A 9,816-nucleotide genomic window follows, 5' to 3' on the forward strand; every position below is an offset into this window, starting at 1 on the left:
ATGGTCAATCTGTTGTCTGCAGTGGCTGTACAGCATTTCTTGCGATATGGCCTCTGCAGAAGTCATGGCATTCATTGTTCTTTGCATAGCAGAGCAGAGCTGTTGTGAAGGAAGTTGTCAAGGAAGTGAGTTTTTATTTATACAGGACCTCCCGCCCCTACCTATCGTCAACCAATCATGTTAATGATAAGCTATACAGAGCCCTCCGCATTGTTCCAAAATTTGGGAGGCCCACGACGATGTGGTGCGGAGCTTGATTTGGCCTCCGCAAGCCTCCAGAGGCTTCGCAATTGCACCACACCCTTTGTACGGAGCCTCCGGACCACATATTCGGATTAAGCATAAATTGGCTTTTACAGACAAACACACATGCAATAGCCTGAGGCGCTTTCAAGGCTATGACTGCGGTAGATATAACCTCATTGCCTGGCCATAGCAGTCATGCATAGGCCTACATAAAAGGAGCATTCATCTGCATTGTAAATTGATGTATAATTTTCTGGTTTTGGGGGGATCATTTAACGGAAAATCCCCCCCCCCCCCCACAATATTTTTGACAGCTTCTACTTTTACTCCACTATATTCCTTAAGAAAATATGTACATTTTATTCCCATACGTTTTCCCTGACACCCAAAAGGAGTTACATTTTGAATGCTCAGGCAGGACAGCCATATTGTCAGACCCACACGCCTATCAATATAACGAGTTGAAATTCCTACTGAAGCTGATCTGGCAGACTCACTAAAAGCAAATACTGCATCAGTAAATTAGAAAAGCAAGAAAATTGTGCGTCTGGTTTGCTTAAAGGGATACTTCTTCAGAGCCAGATGAACTTGTGGATACCATTTGTATGTCTCTGTGTCCAGTATGAAGGATGTTCATGCTAACTAAGGTTAGAGAAATACTAAGAAGTCTATAGGTATCTTCTAAAATGCTAATTGATGTCTAACATTTACTTTTACTTTTTACTTTTACTCAAGTATGACTCAAACGTTTTCCACCACCGTACTTATTAAGTATTTTTTTAAACCAGATACTTTTAGACTTTTTACTCAAGTAGTGTTTTAATGGGTGACTTTCACTTTTACTCAACTCATTTTATATTAAAGAACGACTGAACATGCCAATTGGCAGGTGTGTTTTTCTGTTGCCATTAGAAAAACAAAATTTCGGTCAGACCGATTCAGCGTTCGGTTAATGACTTCATCCCCCATGAGACACTGTAGACGCGGAACCCTATTTCACTTCCTTTAATACATTTTGACGTTTTTGCCGAGGATTTTTAGTTGTGCAATTTTACATCTAACTATTGTGTTTGGCAGTGGTGGAAAAAATACTAAAATATCATACTTGAGTAAAAGTAAAGATACCTTAATATTAATAGAAAATTGCTCAAGTAAAAGAGAAAGTCACCCAGTAAAATACTACTTGAGTAAAAGTCTAAAAATATTTGGTTTTAAATATACTTAAGTATCAAAAGTAAATGTAGATGCTAAAATATACATAAGTATCAAAAGTAAAAGTATGAATGATTTAAAGTTCCTTATATTAGCATACCAGATGGCAAAATTCTCTTGTTTTTTTTATTTACGGACAGCCAGGGTCCCAGTCCAACAGTCAGATATCATTTAGAAACAAAGCATTTGTGTTTAGTGTGTCCGCCAGATCAGAGGCAGTAGGGATGACCAGGAATGTTCTCCGAATTGTGTCAGAATTTGACCATTTTCTGTCCTGCTTAGCATTCAAAATGCAACGAGTACTTTTTGGTGTCATAATTTTCTTTAAGAATGTAATAAAGTAGAAGTAAAATTTGCAAAAATATATAAATAGTAAAGTACAGATACTCCAAAAAACGACTTAAGTAGTACTTTAAAGTGTTCAACTTAAGTACTTTACACCACTGGTGTTTGGTGCAGTATTTCTCAAGTACATTTTTTTACGAGGTGTTGTCGTATGTAAGCAAAGTCGGAGCTGCTGGGCAGGTCTGTCTCACTGTCTATGCTATTGGATAGAGAGCAATCAAAGCAGCTGTTTATCCAAAGTCTTTTAGATGAGAATAACTATATGACCAAAATTGTGCTATTTACATTTTGTAGTCAATTTTGACACTAGAATAACTCTTTTTGACTCATATAGCCTCTTTTCAAACTGATTCATTGCAACCTCTAAGGTATCTTTACTTTTACTCAAGTATGACAATTGAATACTTTTTCCACCACTGATATTGACAAGATGGTTGAGTGACCACTTTAACAATGGGAATCAGCATGATATACTCTGAAAACGTCATCCTGGCAAGTTTTTGCATAAAGGTGAACAATTTTTCTCAATGCATTGCAGTCAATGGGAATAGATGAGGGTCACAGGGTTGATTTATATCTCAATACATTGCAGTCAATGGGAAAATATGAGTCTCACAGCCAGGGTTGACGTTTTTCTTTTTAATCTCATGTCTGTCTCTCCCACTATCTACTTCCTCTTTCTCTCTCCCTACACCTTCTTTCACCCCTCCACCCTCTTCCACTCTCTCACCCTCTCTCTCTCTCCCCCTTCTCTCTCTCTCCCTCCTCCTCCATTCTCTCTCCCTCTCTTTCCCTCTGCCCACCTCCTCTCATCTCTCTCCCTTTCCCCCCTCTCACCCCATCTCGTCCTCACCCACTCCCATCTTTCTCTCCCCTCCCTCTCTCTTCCCCCCTTCACCCTCTTCCTCTCTCCCCCTCCCTCTCTCTTCCCCTTCTCTCTCTCTCCCTCCTCCCCCTTGATCTCTCTCCCTCCTTCTTCATTTCTTTCCCTCCCCCTCCTCTCATCTCTTTCACTCATCTATCTCTCTTCTCTCCCCCATTCCTCCTCCTTCACCCTCTCTCTCTCTCCCCCTCCCTCCCTGTCCCTCTTTTTCTATCTGCTCCCCCCTCCATTCTTACTCCCTCCTTCTATCCCTGTCTTCCTCTCCTTTCATCTCTCTCTCCCGCTCCCTCCTCTATCTCCCTCCTCTCTGCCATAGATAGGCCAACATAAAAACAGGCAGACTGATAAGCAGAAAGACAGACACAGGCAGACATAGACAAACAAACAAACACAGAGAGGCAGACAGGCAGGCAGGCAGGCAGTTAGTCAGACAGACAGGCAGGCATGCAGACAGACACAGACAGTTTCAAGTCAATCTAAAATATAAAAAACAACATCCTCTCAGAATGAATTCAAGAATTCATAAGAAAGCTCTTAGTTTCTAGAACTGCAAGACCATTGTGTCCAATTGAGGTGTGAGAAACTATGAATAACCAGACAGTGACGATGACTTTCGGATTATTTATTTATTGATAATAATGTGAGTTAGAGATGTATTCTTGATTGATGCTGGTCACCTTTAAAAGATGAGAAACGTGTTGAGAGTTTGCGATGGGCCCAGAATCTTTTTTTTGTGCGTTTCCCGGTAGTATAGGCTCTTTCTGGTCATACATTTAGGGATCAAAAGTTACAAGTACAATGTGATATTATTTTCTAATTAAAACCTGAAAGTAAATTGTCAGAAATATTTACCTTGTCTTTCTTTGGTTATTGAAGAGGGTTATGTTTATTTCCTTTTAAGAGAATTGACAGACAAATGGAGCGCATTTGGAGTGCAATCAGGGGAGCGCAATCAGGGAGCGCAATCAGGGGAGAAGGGCCTTGGTCAGGAAGGGCCTTGGTCAGAGTTCCTCTGTGGAGATGGGAGAACCTTCCAGAAGGACGACCATATCTGCAGCACTCCACCAATCAGGCCTTTATGGTAAAGTGGCCAGACGGAAGCCACTTCTCAGTGAAAGGCACATGACAGCCCACTTGGAGTTTGCCAAAAGGAACCTAAATGACTCAGACCATAAGAAACTAGATTCTCTGGTCTGATGAAACCAAGATTGAAATCTTTGGCCATAATGCCAAGTGTCACATCTATAGGAAACCTGGCACCATCCCTACGCTGAAGCATGGTGGTGACAGCGTCATGCTGTGGGGATGTTTTTCAGCGACAGGGACTGGCAGACTAGTCAGGATTGAGAGAAAGATGAACGGAGCAAAGTACAGAGAGATCCTTGATGAAAACTTGCTCCAGAGCACTCATGACCTCAGACTGGGGGTGAAGGTTCACCTTCCAACAGGACAACGATCCTAAGAACACAGCTAAGACAACGCAGGAGTGGTCTCGGGACAAGTTTCTGAATGTCCTTGAGTGGCCCAGTCAGAGCCCGGACTTGAACCCAATCTAACATCTCTGGAGAGACCTGAAAATAGCTGTGCAGCAACGCTCCTCATCCAACTTGACAGAGCTTGACAGGATCTGCAGAGAAGAATGGGAGAAACTCCCCAAAATACAGGTGGGCGTCATATCGTCATATCTAAGGAGACTCGAGGCTGTAATCGATGCCAAAGGTGCTTCAGAGTACTGAGTAAAGGATCTGAATATTTCAGTTTTTATTTATATATACATTTGCAAAAAAAAAATGTTTTAACACTGTTATACGTTATAGAATAAGGGTGTAACGTAACAAATTGTGGAAAAAGTCAAGGGGTCTGAATACTATCCGAATGCACTGTAAATACGTTGTTTATTATCAGAACATGTCTGTATAGTATTTAATGTGCTTTGAATACTACTTGACCAGATATGTGTAAGGGTTTCCCATTGGTCAGTTGCATCATGGGTATTGCTATAAGAAGCCTGTCATCTCATTGTTTGTGGGACAGGACAGGGAACATGTCGGCATGCTGCTCATTCTTGTTTCATTAAAAAGCCTCACTCTTGGCAAAAAAAAACTATTCTGCATGGTTGCCTCCTCACAGTAAAATCCAACCGCTGGGTCACAGGAGGTCAAAAATGCTTTTGGGTCAATTGACTTTAAATTCAATATGCTACAGTGCCTTGCGAAAGTATTCGGCCCCCTTGAACTTTGCGACCTTTTGCCACATTTCAGGCTTCAAACATAAAGATATAAAACTGTATTTTTTGTGAAGAATCAACAACAAGTGGGACACAATCATGAAGTGGAACGACATTTATTGGATATTTCAAACTTTTTTAACAAATCAAAAACTGAAAAATTGAGCGTGCAAAATTATTCAGCCCCTTTACTTTCAGTGCAGCAAACTCTCCAGTACTTCAGTGAGGATCTCTGAATGATCCAATGTTGACCTAAATGACTAATGATGATAAATACAATCCACCTGTGTGTAATCAAGTCTCCGTATAAATGCACCTGCACTGTGATAGTCTCAGAGGTCCGTTAAAAGCGCAGAGAGCATCATGAAGAACAAGGAACACACCAGGCAGGTCCGAGATACTGTTGTGAAGAAGTTTAAAGCCGGATTTGGATACAAAAATATTTCCCAAGCTTTAAACATCCCAAGGAGCACTGTGCAAGCGATAATATTGAAATGGAAGGAGTATCAGACCACTGCAAATCTACCAAGACCTGGCCATCCCTCTAAACCTTCAGCTCATACAAGGAGAAGACTGATCAGAGATGCAGCCAAGAGGCCCATGATCACTCTGGATGAACTGCAGAGATCTACAGCTGAGGTGGGAGACTCTGTCCATAGGACAACAATCAGTCGTATATTGCACAAATCTGGCCTTTATGGAAGAATGGCAAGAAGAAAGACATTTCTTAAAGATATCCATAAAAAGTGTTGTTTAAAGTTTGCCACAAGCCACCTGGGAGACACACCAAACATGTGGAAGAAGGTGCTCTGGTCAGATGAAACCAAAATTGAACTTTTTGGCAACAATGCAAAATGTTATGTTTGGCGTAAAAGCAACACAGCTCATCACCCTGACCACACCATCCCCACTGTCAAACATGGTGGTGGCAGCATCATGGTTTGGGCCTGCTTTTCTTCAGCAGGGACAGGGAAGATGGTTAAAATTGATGGGAAGATGGATGGAGCCAAATACAGGACCATTCTGGAAGAAAACCTGATGGAGTCTGCAAAAGACCTGAGACTGGGACGGAGATTTGTCTTCCAACAAGACAATGATCCAAAACATAAAGCAAAATCTACAATGGAATGGTTCAAAAATAAACATATCCAGGTGTTAGAATGGCCAAGTCAAAGTCCAGACCTGAATCCAATCGAGAATCTGTGGAAAGAACTGAAAACTGCTGTTCACAAATGCTCTCCATCCAAATTCACTGAGCTCGAGCTGTTTTGCAAGGAGGAATGGGAAAAAAATGTCAGTCTCTCGATGTGCAAAACTGATAGAGACATACCCCAAGCGACTTACAGCTGTAATCGCAGCAAAAGGTGGCGCTACAAAGTATTAACTTAAGGGGGCTGAATAATTTTGCACGCCCAATTTTTCAGTTTTTGATTTGTTAAAAAAGTTTGAAATATCCAATAAATGTTGTTCCACTTCATGATTGTGTCCCACTTGTTGTTGATTCTTCACAAAAAAATACAGTTTTATATCTTTATGTTTGAAGCCTGAAATGTGGCAAAAGGTCGCAAAGTTCAAGGGGGCCGAATACTTTCGCAAGGCACTGTAGGTCATGATGGTCCCTGGTCACAAATATGTACAATTTGGGAAGATTAAATATTTTTAATCCTTTGAAACTGCTCCAATGACCCCCAATTGAGTCATTTCCTGTAATCAGACAGAGACAGGCAGACACAGACAAACAGGCCAGCAGACAGACTGACAGGCAGACTGACAGACAGTTAGACAGACAGACAGACAGGCAGACAGGCAGACTGACAGACAGTTAGACAGACAGACAGACAGGCAGGCAGGCAGGCAGGCAGGCAGGCAGGCAGGCAGGCAGGCAGGCAGACAAAGACAGTTTCAAGTCAATCTAAAAATATTTGACCAATATCCGCTTCAGAATTCATTCAAGAATTTATAACAAGGCTCTTAGTTTCTACAACTGGTCAAAAAGATCCAAAATGCTTTTGGGTTGACTGACTTACACACTTTTTAAATTTGGGGAAAGCTGAAATTCAATGTATGACCCCTTGGGGACACTCTTCAACAATGTCATGAGTTGCAAGTCTTCAAGTCGCAGTACTTGAGGCGTCACTACATACCCGGGTTCGATCCAGCCGCAACTGGGAGACCCATGAGGCGGCACACGACCGGGTTAGGGGAGGGTTTGGCCGGCCGGGATGGGATTGTCCCATCGCGCTCTAGCGACCCGTGTGGCTGGCCGGGGACATGCACGCTGACACGGTCGCCAATATTCCTCTGACATATTGGTGTGGCTGGCTACTGGGTTAAATGAGCACTGTGTCAAGAAGCAGTGCGGCTTGGCAGGGTTGTGTTTCGGAAGGAAGAGGGGAAAGAGAGAGAAAGAGAGAGGGGGAGGGAGTGTGAGCGAGAGAAAGTAGGATGTCATGTCTTTGATGCCTTTCTTCATGCATCCATATTGTGATGCTGTTCTTCCCCCATCCATATTGTGATGCTGTTCTTCCCCCAATGAATGCAATGTATTCACTTCGGCATCAGCCCTGTGACACTCAGCTGTTCTTAATGACTGCAAACTATTGACATAAGATATGTTTGGTTGACGCTTATCTTTTCCCATTGACTGCTATGTATTGACATAAACATCAACCCTGTGACACAATTTTTTTTCTCCATTGACTGCAATGTATTGAAAAAAACATCCACCCTGTGACTCATCTTTTCCCGTTGACTGCAATGTATTGAGAAAAGCATTAGCTACTGTGATACTTGACCTTTTTTGTAAAAACATGCCAGGATGATGTTTTCAGGCTGGTAATTGGCTGTGGGAATGCATGTCCTCAAAGATCGAAGGCATGTGAGAGGACGCGAGATCAGCCAATGAGAGGGCAGATATGTGTGTGAAAAACAGGCACGACACCGATATAAAGTATTTTTTTTCAAGGTTGCCAAAATGCCACATGTCCACTTATATCTCCTGAGTGGCGCAGCGGTCTAAGGCACAGCGGTCTAAGGCGCAGCGGTCTAAGGCGCAGCATCTCAGTGTTTGAGGCGTCACTACAGAGAACCTGGTTCGAATCTAGGCTGTATCACATCCGACCGTGATTGGGAGTCCCATAGTGTGGTGCACAATTGTCCCGGGGTTGGCCGTCATTGTAAATAACAATTTGTTCTTAACTGTCTTGCCTAGTTAAATAAAGGTTAAATAAAAAGTTCAGTGCATTTGAAACAAATTCAATCAAATGTTATTTGTCACATGCACTGAATCTACACCTTACAGTGAAATGCTTACTTACAAGCTCTTAACCAACAATGCAGTTTTAAGAAGACAAAAGTGCTAAAAAAAATAAGAAAAATAACAAATAATTAAGGAGCAACAATAAAATAACAGTAGTGAGGCTATATACAGGGGGTACCGGTACAGAGTCAATGTGCGGGGGCACCGGTTAGTCAAGGTAATTGAGCTAATATGTACAGTACATGTAGGTAGAGGTGAAGTGATTATGCATGGTAAATAAACAGAGAGTAGCAGCAGTGTAAAAATGGGGGCGGAGTGGGGACAATGCAAATAGTCTGGGTAGCCATTTGATTAGCTGTTGAGGACTCCGGTACTACTCGCTGTACGGTAGCAGAGAAAACAGTCTACGACTAGGTTGGCTGGAGTCTTTGGCAATTTTTTGGGCCTTCTTCTGACACTGCCTGGTATAGAGTTCCTGGATGGCAGGAACAACCTAACCATTACGAAACTTCTATTCAATCAAATAAGCCCCACGTAGCAATTATTTGGGGGGCATATTCAACACTATCATTGACCTCCATACAAAAAATCCTCACTTCGTGGTCTTAGTTTTGTGGACAGATTTTGGGTGGATTAAACCCTCTTTTTCTTTGGTTGAACCTTCCTTTTCAGTGGACAGATGTCAAGGGTCAAAGGTTAAGCCATCTCGGCACTACTCATGACCTCCTCTGTGCTGTCATAAAGCATTGTGTCACCTCGACTGGAGTGGCCGCAGTGTGAAGAGACACACTCACTAAGAAGCACACAAGGGTTCCAAGAAACGCAAAGGTCAGAGTGGACTATGTGACATGGTCGATAATCGAAAGTTATCTGTAATCGGATTGGACCCATGAGCATCTGTTGTGTCGTCCTTGTAAGTCCATTGATGTCATCACTGAGCTAATCAACAACCAAGTTAGTTTCCTGAAAGTTGTTTAATACTTTAGTATTGTATAGAGTGTATACAATTTTCATCTTTAGGCCTACTTGGCCAAGATGATAATGATTAATTCAATTAATCAAAGGCCCACAATGTCATTGATTTCAAGAATGATTTCGACATAGTTTTATCTCTATGAATTTAGACATGAATATATACAGAAACATAGACCTACAAGAGAATTTCACACTATCACTAACATTTTGAGACAGGTGAAGGGTATCCTTGGCTTTATCAACATCAACCCCTGAAACAATGGCAGCCATTTTGTTTTCCTAAAGACTGAGCTGTCTTCCCTGTCTGTCAGCCTCTCTGTTCAGATTGTTGTGTTGGCTCTGATGCTCATCACACTGTCAGCCTGGGCTCTCCTTTCATTAGTTTGGGCCCTCTGTCCGCCACACTCACACAAATCACATTGACATCCCAACTCGTCAGATACACACAGAGCAATTTAACTGATATTCATTAGAGAGATGACAAGAGCTGATGGGCCTCTCTGGAGGAGGAGAGGGGATGAGGGGACTCATTTCTCCCTCTCTGTCTCTCCGTCTCTCTGCCCGCCTGCCCGACGCTGAGTGACTTTGTTTTGAGATCAGTGAGGCGCAGCACTGCCCATCCCTTCACCCGGCTCGGGGTTCCTCGAGACAAAGAAAATACATCTCATC

This window comes from Oncorhynchus masou, chromosome 31 (assembly GCF_036934945.1).
Source record: "Oncorhynchus masou masou isolate Uvic2021 chromosome 31, UVic_Omas_1.1, whole genome shotgun sequence".
NCBI lineage: Eukaryota > Metazoa > Chordata > Actinopteri > Salmoniformes > Salmonidae > Oncorhynchus > Oncorhynchus masou.